Below are 14,505 nucleotides of genomic sequence, written 5' to 3' on the forward strand. Positions count from 1 at the left end.
TTGGGCATGCTACTGACTGAGCTGCATCTAACAAACTTAATTTTTCGTCTTGGTGTAGCCCAAGGTACTTTACTACATTTTTCTGTGAAAATTAATAAACTCAAGAGACTTAAATATTATGAAACAAGTTCCACACTGATCTGAAATAATTACTAAAAATTCTATATTACCCAGCTCTCTGATTAATTTAATGCCATTGTATGTTATGTAGGAATTAACCTTGAACGCATATGCCATTTCGTCGTGTTCTGTGTTTTAACTTTTTAACAATAACATTAGTGAAAAGGAATGTTGAAGTTATTTATGAGAAATAAGAACACAGAAATAGTTTCCAGATGATTAAATAACTTGATATATCAAGGAGAGCCTTCCGGTATTAATAGAAGAATAGCTATGGAATGAAAATAATTTGATAAATTAAATAAACATCTCTTTGGTGCCATATAGTATGAAACTGGTCACGAAGAATGGCTATTGCGTTCATAAAAACTGGAATTAGTTTGTCAAATTTATCATAACAAATTTTCCTTAGTTTGCTAATATACAAAGTGTCATTTACACTTGTTTACCATTCACCAACCTGATGATATGTTTATACTTCTAAATCAAATATCATCAATCCCAGGTGTTTACTGCAAAGTCCAAAGTTTACCTCGACCGATGTCGTCGTCAAATGCAAACGCGTGCATATTATATTTATTAATTTGCACATGTAATAATTAGTATATATGCGCAATGCATATCCACAAATTAATATATTTCCATTTGTTTTGTCAATGAAATATGCTAATTTTCGATTCCGGTAATTTGACTGATATGGTATGCAAATTCACCCGACGCCGTAGGCAAAACGGGTCGTCAGGCCGAGCCAATTGTAAATTGTATATTGTAAATTGTAAATTTGCGGAACCCGCAGTTGTTCTGTTTTTAAATTGTCAACGATAATTATGCGTTTGATTTATGATCTTGTTGGTTATCGCAATGAATTGCTTGTTGGAAATAATAATAATAAATGTAACTTTTTGAGTCAGAGGATATCACTAGCCAGTCCCAGAGTACGACATCAGGCATCATCGTGTAAAATTTTCATTTGAGGTTATAGATCTTGAATATAATCTCAAATGAAAATCAAAAAAATGTTATGAAATCATAAAAAGTCAAAAAATACTATAAGTTCAAGTTATCAGCCAAAACTGAATTGGACTATTTACTGAGTTGCCTACCAAAAAGCTATACATTGCATGCCAATAAAATTTACTATTATGTAATATGGACAGACTATAATTAAAAAACTTCATCAAAACTATTCTAATCTATGATTTAGATTATTCACATCAGAAAGAACTTAACAATTTTACCAGAAACATTTTACAACAACCACCTAGATGAGATTGGTTTTTGATCACATATTAATTTTTTACTATAAATTCTCTATAAAATTATATAGAATAGGGTAAAGCACAAAGGTCCAATTTGACTTTACATCACAACAAATAAAAAAATTATCATTGCATATTACAAATCACATATCAAACAAACAACTATCTATGTTCAGTAAAATTTCCAGCAAATAGGCAGAACAATTTCATACCATTCATAGCCAAAGCAATTGTTCTCTATTTATTTCATCTGTATTTTACATTTTTCATTCTATAAATTTTTCAGAAAATATTTTGCATAGCAATGCACTGAACTGATGATATCAATCATTGAGCAAAAATTCTATGAATCGGTAATAAAAATAAATAATGGCTGATGTGTTTTCATTGTATGGAAAAGTGATATATTTGTTATGATTGAATTTTTTTAACTAGTTGTAAGTGGCATTTTGTCTTAAGGCAAGTTGCATGAACTTCCCGATATGTGTAAATAATTGATTTAATTAATGAATATTTTATTTGTATATGATCTACCTGTCCAACAGTCTATTTGTCCAAGTAACTATGTGTCCAAGTGAACTATTTGTCCAAGTGACTATTTGTCCAAGTGACTATCTGTCCAAGTGATTATCTGTCCAAGTGACTATGATTCAAAATGATTATCTGTCCAAGTGACTATGTTTCAAAACGACTCTCTGTCTAAGTGACTATTTGTCCAAGTGACTATTTGTCCAAATGACTATTTGTCCAAGAGTCTATGTTTCAAAGTGACTATCTGTCCAAGTGACTATGTTTCAAAATGACTATTTGTCCAAGTAACTATTTGTCCAAGTGACTACTTGTCCAAGTGACTATCTGTCCAAGTGACTATCTGTCCAAGTGACTATCTGTCCAAGTGACTATCTGTCCAAGTGACTTTCTGTCCAAGTGACTATCTGTCCAAGTGACTATGTTTCAAAATGACTATTTGTCCAAGTAACTACTTGTCCAAGTGACTACTTGTCCAAGTGACTATCTGTCCAAGTGACTATCTGTCCAAGTGACTATCTATCCAAGTGACTATCTTTCCAAGTGACTATCTGTCCAAGTGACTATCTGTCCAAGTGACTATGTTTCAAAATGACTCTCTCTCCAAGTGACTATGTTTCAAAAGGACTATTTGTCCAAGTGACTATTTGTCCAAGTGACTATCTGTTCAAGAGACTATCTGTCCAAGTGATTATCTGTCCAAGTGACTATTTGTCCAAGTGACTATTTGTCCAAATGACTATTTGTCCAAGAGTCTATGTTTCAAAGTGACTATCTGTCCAAGTGACTATGTTTCAAAATTACTATTTGTCCAAGTAACTATTTGTCCAAGTGACTACTTGTCCAAGTGACTACTTGTCCAAGTGACTATCTGTCCAAGTGACTATCTGTCCAAGTGACTATCCGTCCAAGTGACTATCTGTCCAAGTGACTATCTGTCCAAGTGACTATCTGTCCAAGTGACTATGTTTCAAAATGACTATTTGTCCAAGTAACTACTTGTCCAAGTGACTACTTGTCCAAGTGACTATCTGTCCAAGTGACTATCTGTCCAAGTGACTATCTATCCAAGTGACTATCTTTCCAAGTGACTATCTGTCCAAGTGACTATCTGTCCAAGTGACTATGTTTCAAAATGACTCTCTCTCCAAGTGACTATGTTTCAAAAGGACTATTTGTCCAAGTGACTATTTGTCCAAGTGACTATCTGTTCAAGAGACTATCTGTCCAAGTGACTGACTATCTGTCCAAATGACTGACTATCTGTCCAAGTGACTGACTATCTGTCCAAGTGACTGACTATCTGTCCAAGTGACTTACTATCTGTCCAAGTGACTGACTATCTGTCCAAGTGACTATTTGTCCAAGGGACAATATGCCCAAGTGACTATCTGTCCAAGTGACTGACTATCTGTCCAAGTGACTGACTATCTGTCCAAGTGACTGACTATCTGTCCAAGTGACTGACTATCTGTCCAAGTGACTGACTATCTGTCCAAGTGACTGACTATCTGTCCAAGTGACTGACTATCTGTCCAAGTGACTTACTATCTGTCCAAGTGACTGACTATCTGTCCAAGTGACTGACTATCTGTCCAAGTGACTATTTGTCCAAGGGACAATATGCCCAAGTGACTATCTGTCCAAGTGACTGACTATCTGTCCAAGTGACTGACTATCTGTCCAAGTGACTGACTCTCTGTCCAAGTGACTGACTATCTGTCCAAGTGACTTACTATCTGTCCAAGTGACTTACTATCTGTCCAAGTGACTATTTGTCCAAGGGACAATATGCCCAAGTGACTATCTTTTAAAGTGACTATCTTGTAAAGTGACTGTCTATTTTTGTACCTGCCTATCTACCCACCCAATTACCTGATTACTTGTTTACCTATTTACCTGCCTACCAGTCGATCTGCTTACCTGTCTATTCGTCCACTAATCTATCTTTCTATCTATTGTATCCACACATACATATATCAATTTTTTCTAAGGGATGCCAAAATGTTCAGAAACCTTAGAAACAAAAATATGCAAAAACTTGATCACAAAATTAAAAACTCGCAATATTTTTATAGGCAAAATTAATGCCACAGAAAGCTCCAAAGAATTTTAAAGCAATCCCATTCATAAGCAAAGCGCAAATACTCTCCATTCATCTCATCTGAAATTTTCTTTTTTCGCGAATATTTTACATAACAATGCACAGGACTGATGGTATCTATCACTGAGCAAAAATTCCGTGAATCGGCAATAAGTCTATTATTCAATCTCGGCCGGAGATCTGGTTTCTGGGAAGAGTTAAACAATTATATCAACTGTTTGTTCGCCTCACACGCCGTCTATGTGCGCCTTATATTATATATATTATTACTTGTTGCTAGACATGTTTTAATAGCATCGCGAAATTTCAGGAAACAAAAATAATTATTTTTATTCTGTCTATGCTGTTTTGTTTTTCTCAGATATGCTCTGATGATAATAGCGCAGATGTTAAATTGTTCCGAGAAGGCGAAAAACTGTTGCAGATGGTAATTGTTGGATGGACAGACGTGATTGCATGAAATCTTGGAAATTGAGAAGTAATCATATATAAGTTAACCTGTTAATTGTAATTGACGAATACACTCATCATGGTAAAGTGACAGAATTTTACATATTGAGGAGTATATTCGTCAAGCGTTTAGAGCAGTGACCATTTTGCAAATAGAAAAATCCTGAACATGATTTTTTATAAAACTGTGATATGAGAAATTACATCACAATAGCATGTAAAAAGATTAAGTTCAGATTGTTGTGTAATATTAATCATCATAATTACCGATAATTTTATTATCTACGATTTGTTTCCATCGCACGTGTCCACAAATCTAAATCTACGGCATTAAGTCTAGTAGCTAATATTCTGCGCAAATAATATGAAGTAAAGATATCAAGTGACGATAAATTGTCTGTTTTTCAAAATTCCTGGCACGTGTCTTCATACAAGACAATGTCATTTCTATTCGTATAAACACGTGGTCAATTTAATGAATGGCAAATTGTTTGCAATTACCGTAATTAAGTTCAGCGCATATTATTGCGTAGGGCAATTTAGAGTTATTAGAATCGTACCGAATTATTAGAAAACGACAATGGATTATCTATATTAGCATTATATTTTTTTCATATTTTCATATGAATTACAATTTGACTATTTTCATGAAGACATTTAGTAGAAGGCAACTATATGATTGTTTCTTCTAATTGTGATTGTGCTATTGACTTAAACTTAAAATTAGCCCATTTGACTTAATTTTTTTTGCAGCAATGCACGAAAGAATAATTTTCTATCTATATTAGCATTATATTTTTTTATATTTTCATATGAATTACAACCTGACTATTTTCATGAAGACATTTAGTAGAAGGCTATTATGAAATATGATAGATTCTTCTAATTGTTGTTGTACTTTTATATTAAACTTAAAATTAGCCCTTTTGACTTAATTTTTTCGTAGCAATGCACAAAAGAGTAATTTTTACTTGAAAAATTTGCTTGATAGACAGTTTGAATGAAATTTAATTAATATCAATACTCTTTATTATCATACGAGATTGCAAGGCCTAGCTTCCATCCAAAAAATCCCAAAATTACAAAAATTAAACAAAACTTTTAACGGATACTTATTTTTGTCGTGAATACTTACTTTTATTATAGAAAACCCAGACTATCTGTTAGACAAAAAAATTAGTTTAGTATTTTTATATACAAGACGGTGTCCCAGAACTCAACCACAAGCGGAAACGGGATTATAACTATGTTGAGCAAAATTAAGCAATTTTTGGTTGCTTAGTGTTTCCATTTTTTGGTATGAAAGTAATAACTACTATTTTATCCTTTTGCAATCCTTATTCAGGTCATATTGTTATTGTAAATGATATAATTTCCTTCTCACATTCCATTTACAAACAAAGTAAATTTTTAATAATTTTATTCATCTAAAATTTGCTTATAGAGCTATAGAGAATATAGCCCTAGTTCAAATGTTAATTTCAATTTCCCTATATCAAATTTCAAATCAAACTATAAATTTTCATCAAGATAGATTAATTAAGAAAACAGACAATCTTTTCATAAAAAAAGGTTATATCATTTATGTATCTAAGCAGGTAAAGCTAATTTCAAAATTTCCTAGAACCGTACAAAGTCGAAATAGAGGTCTAGTAAGTACATCCGGTCTAAATAAGAACATAAGTTTCGTAATTTATTCATATTCCCCTTTGTTCCGAATTAGAGAAAACTCGGGTAAACGGTAACACTTTCATGAAAACTTTTTCTATTTGTTAAATTTATAAATTCATTTATAAAGTTAAACCAAATTGAGAAGATCATCTTTAATACGATTTCTCGCCACTTCAATAAATAATGAACAAAAAACCCAAACTTAAAAAAAAGAATCAGAAAACATAATCTATATAAAAAATAAATTTTGATCGAAGAAGATTTGCAGAATCTTGTTAACTTTCCATGGGGTAAGTTATAGTAATCGCAAAAAATCGAAAATGAAGACTTTTATATATGTTTATGTTTCAGAGTTTTGCGAACATTTTGGCATACCTTAGAAAAAAAATGGATGTGTGTGCGTGTGAATACAAATTTTCGTCGACGATTTCGCGAGCACGGAACAAGCGATTTGAATAAATAAAAAACACTGGATTTCTATTGATAAGACGACGTGCTGATTAGTTTTTGGCAAAGGCAGGTCTAGCCGTTTCGAAGATACGAGGCTAAAAGTGCCAAAAGTAGTAATTGACTTTTTGAGAACGGAGCGTCCGATTTGTATGGTTCAAAACACATTTTACTTGTATTGACAAAATAAAGAACTGATGAAAAGCTTTTTGGGAAGGCAGATCTAGCGGTTTCGGAGATCTAATGAAAAAAGTGAAAAAAGTGTCAATTGGCAGACAAAATTGATCATTTGACATATGCACATCAAATTATCACATATTTTATAGATATTTTAATAATAATAACTCAATTTAATTTTTATCAAAAATTTAAAAAATCTCAAAACTCGATTTTCTTCAGAGTTCTAAAAGAAAATTGAAACTTTTCGTTATATTATTACGAATAAATTTAATATTGTATAGATTTATGTATTTATGCAAGTATTATTTATTTAGTATTCATTTAAATAAAACACAGAGAATACAGCATTTGCATTTTATAATTTTGTGGCTTCCTTTTATTATAGGATTATATAAATCAAACAGCAATTGGAAATATAGAATTTTATTCTGATATTGAGAGTAAAATTTTTTCTTCAGAAAATTAAAGAAAAATAATTTCAAATGTACATTTTCCCTAATTTTAAGTCAAAATTGCATCAAATGACACAAAAATTGGAAAAAGTATGTACAGTAGGGCGGGTTGATTTTCAGGTTACTTAGGCACATATGATTTTTAGATACTAGGGATCAAAATAAGATACTTTGCTGAAGAAACCATACTTCTAAAATTAATTCTGATGTCCCGTGCGTCAAAATGGAAAATCAAAATGGAATTTTTCATATTTTATCCCTGATTTTTAGGTGAATGCACGGATCATCAGAATTCATTTTAGAGGTATGGTATCTTCGGCAAAGTAACTTATTTTGATCTCTAGTATCCAAAAATTGTATGTGCCTAAGAGACTTTTTCTAATGTACTAATCTAATGTACAGTATAGTATTGTAAAATATTTTCTTAAAAAAATGACAGAATCTGGGCGATAGAAATGATTGTAACCATCATGAGAAAAACCAAAGAAAAATCTATATTATGCAGTTTAAAAGTTATGATCATTTATGTAAAACCTAGATCTTTGATTAAACTATAACCATTTTTCGGTTTTTCTGCGTATTATTTTAGTTTATCCTTGGATACATCAGTTTTAAAATTTTAGGGAACTTGATAAATTCAAAAAAAAAAACACGTTAATAGATTTGTTCCCACTTTTGTTCTGTGCTAAGAAACGAATCATCTATATTACAAATTTTACTTAACTAAATCAGTAAGTGCGTTCCATTATCACATTTTACCCGATCTCCCCTATTTACGCACAATTTGTATGCATGCAAGCAACAGTTGGTCGTTTCGAGGAAATTTTTACGAATATCAATATATGGTATACAATGACTAATTCTGCCATTTCCGTAAATGGCGAAGCTCATCAAACAAACCCACATAGGGGCATACATTTATTGGAAACGATCGAGATCCGATGATAAATTAAGAAAGAATAAGATGATTGGATTAGAATCATGTTTAAAAATGACCTACAAAACGCATAAACTTAGAATAATAATTTTATCATAAATGCAACTTTCTGATGTCTCTTTGATAACAATTAAGTGAAGTTAGGTTTTATGTGTAAAACGCCTGATGGCACAGCAAATACATGGGTTTTTGACTGTTCATTACTATCAACTCATATGAAGATAGATCCATAACATAACATTTTAATTTTATCCGAGAATTGGCCTCCTAGTATTATTCAGGAGAGAACAACCGAAGAATCAACTTTTCTTTCATTTAAAACTGCAAACTACATATATATCTTATATATAGAATTATTCTGTACAGATGTATGATTCGAAACCTCTCCTAAACGGTTATTCGGATTTTGATAAATCTTTTTAGAGTTTGTCAAAGGAAATTTTTAAGATTTAATTAACGATAAAGGCAGCTGAGATGTGCCAGAAATTAAAATAATATAAGATACAGTCAACAGTATATGTTTGGCAGATACAATTATATAATTCAGTTTAATAAATAACGCAATAAGTCCAAAATTGCATATTCATTATTTTTTTAAACTTATGCATGTCGCATTTTGGTTTACTTTACTAAATTAATTAACAATACAAAAAATATTTCTACTTATTAAAAAAAATGATTTAGAATTTTGTTTAATGTGTCAAAAATTCATTTTTTTGGCATTGGGTATAGAATATTTAGCAGGTTGATCTTAGATTGAACAGTGCTCATATGAACTAGATTTTACAAATTAATTCATCTGAGATTTTAACATAAATAATGATGTTTATTGAATTATTAGTACGAAAAATGTACTTTAGAAATTATAATTGCCAAAAAGCAACTAGTACGACATATATGAAAATTATAGACTAAATTATTGAAGGAATTATGTTGTGTGGTAAAATCAAGTGTGATATTGTTCTTTTACCGCATATACTATATTATTTTTTTCTGAATTTCTTATACTGCTTATGCTAAGACCATAAATGAATTACAAAGGTAGGACATCAAATAGGATATTAAAAAGTATAGGAAAGGATATTAAAAAATTGGGACTTTTAAATTGTAGACGTGGGTACAGTACAACGTCTCTCGGGTCATCTAGTATATATATATATATATATATATATATATATATATATTAGATACGTATGTCGAGCAATATCTACAAAATCCTCTGTACCTCTAATTAATTACATAACACAATTATCCTTTACCATTTTCCTTATTCCTGGAAGCAAAATATTAGAAACAAGATCAAAGCCAGTCATAGTAAAAGTTATAAGTGTTCTGAAAAGTTATGTGTGTTCTGAAGTATGTATTCCTATATTAGAATTTTCCGCGAACAGTTTGTCGCAAACAAAGAACAAAGGGGCTTTTTGCTTCATCGGGTTACTCAAAGCCAAATTCTTGGGAAAAACGTTACAGCAAAACGCTACGAATTCATAAGAATAGAAATTTATTAAGAAATAAGTCGAGGAGAGGACGAAAATACCAGTGACTATTTTATAGCAACATATAAGATAGTTATATGATGACAATCAGAAATTTGATTTTACTTATTTGATTATAATTTACAAAAATCAGTTAATTTAATTCCTAAGTTTATCATCCAAGCTCAATGGACTGAAAAGCGATTATTATTATCTTCGACTGTAAATCATTTTCGATAAGAAAACAATATGCTTTCTGTAGACTCAAAATCAATATTATCACATCTAATGCAAAATTGCGTAAGATTAGATTATTGGCGACGCAGTTCTGGATTCGTCTGTTGTTTATTTGATAAACAAATTTTTATAGAGGATAATAAGTTATTTTGTAGTAGTACGAGAGATAATAACAATTCTTTATCTAGATGATTCTTTCAGAACATATATAAATTTGCTATAACAAACAAATTCCAAGCCGAGATCATGTAAGGTATTTGGGTATATATCCGGACAAGAAATTAAACTGGAAAATTCATATTCAAAAAAAGCGTAAACATCTGGAACACCTTCGAAGGTCGATGAATTGGCTCATCAGTAGTAGATCAAAACTGTCGAGGTACAATAAAATTTTATTATACAAGGTTATCCTCAAACCAGTTTGGATGTATGGCATCCATCTATGGGGTGCTGCTAAAGTCAGTAACATACAAATAATGCAACGATTACAAAATAAAATACTCAGACAATAATACTCAATATCCGCGCCAAGGTTAACCGGCATGGTTAATTCACCAAGTCACCTATATACTCACAATCAGTGAAGAAATTTAAAACGTGCCCTTAACTTCAAGAGTAAAATTGACCATCATCCAAATGAACTGATAGCAAGTCTTTACAACACCACATTTAATATAAGATTAAAAAGAATGCAATTAATAGATCTAACACTTTAATCAATAATAAGTTGTTCTACCATATTATCTATGATAGGTGTGCGTATATGTAGCCTGTGTAATGAACTTTGTTTATAATTGTATGTATATATTTGAGTTTCTTTTTTTCTTTATTATACCAAAATTTAATTAAGATATAATTTAGTACATTAATAAAAGGTTAACCACTGGATTTTCCTTTTAAAATTCTATGTTATTTGTCAAACTAATTACTCAATGTTTTTCTATCTAGACAGATTGTAATTTATAAAAGAATAATATATATATATATATATATATATATATATATATATATAATTTACATGGCAATTTGCCTTAAGGCCGACTATGATGTTGTATACTCTCAGACTAAACAATGCCAATGTCGATAATTGATCGATGGTTAAAACTGTTTCTTAGAAAATTGAAATTGCGATTTATTGTTATTGCAATAAGAAAATAACTCGATCGTAAATAACAATTAACGGGACTTCGATGTTAATAAAATTAAATACATCAGGCGTCATGACGCGTCTCGATATGAGAACATATTTAGATTTATAATGAATTTGCGATAAAATTAATATAATTCATAATTAGATATATATATATATATATATATATAATTATATATATATGTATACTAGATGACCCGCCAGATGTTGTATCCAAAAGTAAAAAAATGTTCTAAATCCATATAACAAAAATTGTCAAAATACTAAAGCCCGCATTCCGACTACGAATTATTCAAAATTTTAATATCAAAGTGTGTAAAACAATTTTTACTAGGGTCTAGTAAATTTTATCTAGATTTTGCTAAAGCATGTAGAACGAAGTGGCTAAAATAAAATTTCCAAGATATTCATAAAAATGTAAAAAAACGTCCAAAATTCACATATTGCTAAATATATTACCAGAAAGTAAATGTTCCAACAAGTTTTATTATTAAAAAGTATACAACAGTTTTTACGAAATTTTAGTAAATTTTATCTAGCTTTTGATAATGTATACAAATTAAGATGTTTGGAATGAAAATTAAAATTTAATCCAGTGCAACAATTAGCAAAATTTTGACCTAGTAATTTTGTTGCACAAATCGTGGACAGGATAAATTTATCGATTTGAACTGTTTTTTATGATTATTTTAAACTATTTATTGACAATTTTAACTTTTAAGGTGAATTAAAAACGGGCTATAACCTGACCATTTCAGTATTTTAAATCAAACCGCCTGAATTTGGTGATTTAATCATATAAATAATCAGAACGATATTTTTTTCTTTTTATGATTAATATTTTTTCAAAAGCAAATATCTATCTACAATTACCAGGAAATGAAACCAACTCTATTAGCTTTATTTATTTCTAGATTTCTAAGTTTACCATTATTACAATTTTATCAAGAAGTGAATATGGCGACTCATTATAATGAATTATTATCAAGTTTATTATCAACAATAAAGCAAATAATTTCGATGGAAATGATTTCGCAGTTTTTAAATATACGATTGTTTAATTTCATTATTCAATTCAAAGAACTAAATGAAATGATTGTAAAGTGATTATTATTTATGAAGGATTTCCTCGTATCTATTTTGCATACAATTACAGTTATAGATAATGCATAAATTTAATGACATAGTTTTTTTTTTATAGAGGAGCATACAGAACAGGACATTTCTTTAAACATGATTTTTTTTCATTATACAGCAATTTGTACAATTATCCTAATAGGACAAGTACAATTTTAGGAAATGAAGGGTTCAGAAATACAAAGTTTTCTGACCGTTGACTTTGTATTCTAAATGTAAAATTTTAATTTTTGAACAATTTGATTGAGATATTATTAAAATATTTTGAATATAAAATTTCATTTATAATTTGTGTGGACAAAAAAATTATTGCAAATCTTGAAAACAAAATGCTTTTTCGCTAAACATCTCTTCTCAATAAACCTAAGAACAAACATTTTTTTTTTTCAAAATTTACCACCAACAATTCTATTTCACATTATACATCGTCATGCTTCTCTTCTTTTAAAGCCATACTTTTATTCCTAAAGTTTTACTTGTTGCCCTTTTTGATTAGCTGTTTGAATTGTCTAATAGCAAAAAGTTTCATTGCTAAATATACTACTAATCATTTTTCTTTTATTTCTCTCGGTAAGAAAATGGAAAATTATTGTAGTCGAAAAAGGACTAAATTTTAGACAATTGTACCAAAAAGTATTCAAAGTTTCCACATTTTTCTCTAAAAATCATATGTCCACATTTTTCTCTAAAAATCATATGTTATCGTATTTTATTACCTATGCAAATTTATGATGTTCTAATAATCATTAGTTTAAAATGTAAATATGAAGTAAAAGACAAATGTTAACTCATTAATTTGCAAAGTCGTAAATGCAACCGTAATTCACTCAACGGTTTTTATATTTATTGCATTTTATTGTCTTTTGCAGTTATATCGTAAATGACTTATTAACTTGGCTATTGTAAAAACTAATAGCAATAATTACAAAAAAAACAATTATGATTTTTTGACATTGAAAACATTTGAACTGTCATCTGCTAGAAATGTGAATTCACTTGAAATTTGAATTTAGGTGAAATTATGGTCCTAGATATTATTAGAATATAAAATACAAGAAAAATGTAATATCTACATTATTATTGCCGAAAAGCAGCTGATATGTGCCAGAAATTAAAATTATATAAGATACAGTCAACAGTATATGTTTGGCAGATGAAATTATATAATTCAGTTTAATAAATAACGCAACAAGTCTAAAATTGAATATACATTATTTTTTAAACTTATGCATGTCGCATTTTGGTTTACTTTACTAAATTATTTAACAATAAAAAAGAAATTTCTACTTATTAAAAAAATGATTTCGTGTGACAAAAATTCATTTGTTTGGCATTGTATATGAAATATTTAGCAAGTTGGTTTTAGATTGAAGAGTCTCACAAGTACTAGATTTTACAAATTAATTCACCTAAGATTTGAACATAAACAATAATGTTTATTACTAAGAAAAATGTACTTTAGAAATTATAATTGCTAAAAAGCAACTAATATATCGCACGAGATTATGAAAATTATAGACTAAATTATTGAAGCAATTATGTTGTGTGGTAAAATCAAGTGTGATATTGTTCTTTTCCACAGATACTATATTATTTTTTTCTGATTTTTTTATTCTTATGCTAAGACCATAAATGGATCACAAAGGCAGGACATCAAATATGATATTAAAAAGTATAGGATAGGATATTAAAAAGATTGGTTCTGTTGAATTGTAGACATGGGTACAGGACAGCGTCTGTCGGGTCATCTAGTATATATATATATATATATATATATATATAAATTAATTTAATTATCATCAGTGACAATTATTACATTTACAGAGAATCAGTACAATTCCTCTTCTCGTGCCAATCTGACATACCTCAGTGGATAATTAGTACAATTTACATGTGTCGTACAAAAGCTTGGATTACTACAAAGGCAAAATCCTGACGGAATGACATGCATTTCTCTGAATTGAACACACAAACCTAGTGAATTTCCTAGTATTTCCAAACGAGCAAACTTCATCAAACGAACGAAACTAAAGCGATTATTATGAAGGGAATTGAACTTTGTTAATTGGATTGGAACATAATAAACATGGTGTATAATGATAAAGTTTAGCAAACAGTGTTTGTTTCGTACTGAAATTGTTAAAAACAGTTTGTAATTATGATGTGATAATTGGATTATTATGCGCTTTAGATAATATTATATTTCGTCTTTATATTCCATGGATAGGATTAGGACCACGCTTTTGGTTACAGTTGTCACTATTTTGGGGGTACAATTGTATTTATGAATCTGTTTCAATTCTTCATGCATTATTGCTACGAAACAATTTTTTTTTTTATTTTCATCTAAACTACAAC

This window comes from Ctenocephalides felis, unplaced genomic scaffold, assembly GCF_003426905.1.
Source record: "Ctenocephalides felis isolate EL2017-DRISC unplaced genomic scaffold, ASM342690v1 CF-g0.4_SCAFFOLD_03571, whole genome shotgun sequence".
NCBI classification, from domain to species: domain Eukaryota; kingdom Metazoa; phylum Arthropoda; class Insecta; order Siphonaptera; family Pulicidae; genus Ctenocephalides; species Ctenocephalides felis.